This window comes from Sinocyclocheilus anshuiensis, unplaced genomic scaffold, assembly GCF_001515605.1.
Source record: "Sinocyclocheilus anshuiensis isolate Anshui unplaced genomic scaffold, SAMN03320099.WGS_v1.1 scaffold117, whole genome shotgun sequence".
In the NCBI taxonomy this organism is placed as follows: domain Eukaryota; kingdom Metazoa; phylum Chordata; class Actinopteri; order Cypriniformes; family Cyprinidae; genus Sinocyclocheilus; species Sinocyclocheilus anshuiensis.
Genome location: NW_015536624.1, coordinates 2,181,436 through 2,184,446, shown reverse-complemented (window position 1 = coordinate 2,184,446; position 3,011 = coordinate 2,181,436). Strand labels below are relative to the sequence as shown.

Sequence of the window (3,011 nt, the reverse complement as noted above, 5' to 3'; positions counted from 1 at the left end):
GTCAACTTTTGTACCTTTTTTTCTGAGAGTGTCTGTTCTTGAATTTCTTTAGATTGCGGCATGATGTGTTGCTTTTTAAGCATGCTTCACTTTGTCAGACAGGTTCTATTCAAGTGATTTCTGTCAGTAATCAGGCCTGGGTGTGGCTTGTGAATTTTAACTCGGCTTTCTAAAATAATGTGGTTAATCACAGTTCGTTCATGATTTAACAGGAGTGGGCAATTCATTTTTCACCTAGGGCCAGGTAGGTTTGGACAGCTTTTTTCCCACTTTGAGAATGAAATGAAATGAAATGAAACAGAATGAAATCATCATTTAAAAAATGCATTTTGTATTTACTTGCATTATCTTTGTGTAATATTAAAATTTGTTTGATGATCTGAATCTTTTAAGTGTGACAAATATGCAAAACAAAACTAAACAAAAAAACAGGAAGGGGGCAAAAGCCATTTCATGGCACTGTGTATATATATATATATATATATATATATATATAAACGTAAGTATATAACAAAATGCAACAAATTGATTCATCAAGTACGTATAGCACAAGCTACTTGTTAAGAACTTCTGTTTTAAAGCACACCGTGGTTTCGAGAACCACATCTTGAGGACTGTGTGTAATTGATGTTCTAGAATGAAACGGGAAAGTCTTTTAAAGTCATGTGAACCACAAACTTTATTTTACTCACAAATTCAAAACCACTACTCTAAAAACCCATTAGAAGTTCCTGAGGGAACACTAGGTGAACTAGCCTTCTGTGTCGGCCTACAAACTGACGTCACGTCTGAACAGCTCTATGTGCACAGAGTAACATCCCGTCTGCATTGCAAGCAAATGACGTGTCCAGACTAGAACACCTTGGTTATAATCAACAAGACTGTCTTCACTGCAAAAGTGTGATTATAACGGGAACGTTTAAGTTTAGACACAGTGTAAAAGTCTTTTATAAATAAGGTGTGTATCAATGTGAGGATGATGTGATGCACCTCACCTCAACTCTCTTTCCATATGTCAGCCTGTCTCTCTCTCTTCTCCCTTTGAAGATGGTATAGACTTGATTCAGATGCACAGATGTTTAACACAGATAAGATCAATTCAGTTGTTTACAGGTGAAAATGGTGACTTATAGCACTTATGTAATGGTGACACATTACATCTCTCTGCCTGAATCAAAGTTAAAAGACTGTTCCAGGTTTAATACAAGTGAAGCTTTATCTGCCGCAAAAGATAATTTCAGCTCATCCATCAGTTCGTGAAAACAAACAAAAATGATATTTGCAGTAATGCACTTATAATGGGAGTCTATGAGGCATGGCACTGCACTACGTAGAATAAGTGTTAAAATACACAGTGTTTTAAGCATGTAGCCACATAGTGGTTTTGAAAATGTAGTAAACTTGAACTGAAGAAAGCAGCATCATGGATTACAGACTTTATTATTTTAGCCAGAAGCAATGTTTAGAAATTAAAATGATTCGTTTAGTACAAATATGTAGTGTTTCACGTCAGAAGATGTTAGATGTTAAAGATTGAGTGGTGTGGATTACTTGTGAATTATTGTGATGTTTTAATTAGCTGTTTGGACTCTCATTCTGATGGCACCCATTGACTGCAGGACATCCATTGGTGAACAAGTGATGTAATGTTAAATTTCTCCAAATCTGTTCCAATGAAGAAACAAACTCATCATCATCTTGGATGGCTTGAGGGTGAGTAAATGTATTGCAAATTTTCATTTTTGGTGAACTATTTCTTTAATCTAGAACATTCCTTTAAGTCAATTTAAAGTAAAGGTTATGTAACAATTTGACAATCTAACTACTTTAATTCAATTCAAGAGTTATACCAGGATGGCTCCGCTGGCATTGGTGAAAATATTCTGACTGAATCCTAAATCACTGTTATACATTACAATGTCCATATGTGCATATGCCACAAACAAACCTCTTGAATATATTTTAGATTCCGTTCCATGAACTTCACAATCTTTGGCATATCCAGGGACTTGTTGTTCTCTGCTATGGGTCATCTGACACACGATCTGAGCAGATCCGGTCCATGCTGCTGAATCATAAATGCTCCAGAGAAGCCAAAGGGATGCCAGCTAAAGTTTACTGCTAAATCTAGCAGCAGAGGCACATTTATAGTCCATTTCACTGCCCACAAGTACTGCAGCTATGAGTTATGAATTTATTTGACAAATACAACTTTGAACTTACACTTTCATGCTATTACTGAATATGGTACAGTTTCTGATCAAGTATAGTCAAGCAACAATTTGTGGTACATTACTCTTTATTATTAATTTGCTATTATAGTATTAGTATTTTGACTTTTTTATATTTTCGATTTTTATTTTAATTGTACTTTAAGTTTTGCTAATCGTTTAATACGCTTTTGTCATTTTTATTAGTTTTTAAAATATTTATATTTAGCTTATTTCTATCATTTGTATTATTTTTATTTTGGTTTTAGTTTTTTTTAAAGCAACATTTAAAATTGTATATATATATATATATATATATATATATATATACTGTATATATGTGATTTTATCAGTTATTGATTTTAGTCTTTCTGTCTGTATCTTTTTGTCTCACTGCATCTCTTTCTTGCTTTCAGTGCAGATGTGGAGAACTGCTTTTGTATGCTTGACTTGTGGATGAGAGCTCATTTGTTCTCATGGTAAAGTTCATCTGTGTGCCTGCACTGAGCTTTCAGTCCAGGGGTTGAAGAGTACCATCCATCCCTGAGCTATGAAACGCTGCTCTGACCATACAACACAGCTTTTTCATTCTGTGACTAAACTGTATTCCTGAGCATCTCCAGGCAGTTTATGCAGCTCTTCAACTAGCCTTACTGATCAATAAAATATATAACCTAGCTTGTTTGTTTTGTCAGACAGGTTCAAGAGAGACTTGAAATATTAATAACCTGCACTCTCATGATGTAAATAGAGGTGTACTGTATTTTGGTTTGGACGTAAGCTTGATTTGTTTTATCTCAA

At 34.5% G+C, this 3,011-nt stretch overlaps 1 long non-coding RNA gene across 1 annotated transcript in view; it reads right to left on the bottom strand.

Moving 5' to 3' along the window:
- Positions 1-2,552, bottom strand: part of LOC107653229 (uncharacterized) — a 15,822-nt gene extending 13,270 nt beyond the window's left edge. Inside the window, exon 1 of the long non-coding RNA XR_001630198.1 lies at positions 2,542-2,552. This is a non-coding gene — a long non-coding RNA (uncharacterized LOC107653229). The remainder of the gene's footprint in view (positions 1-2,541) is intronic.
- Positions 2,553-3,011: the final 459 nt, after the last annotated feature.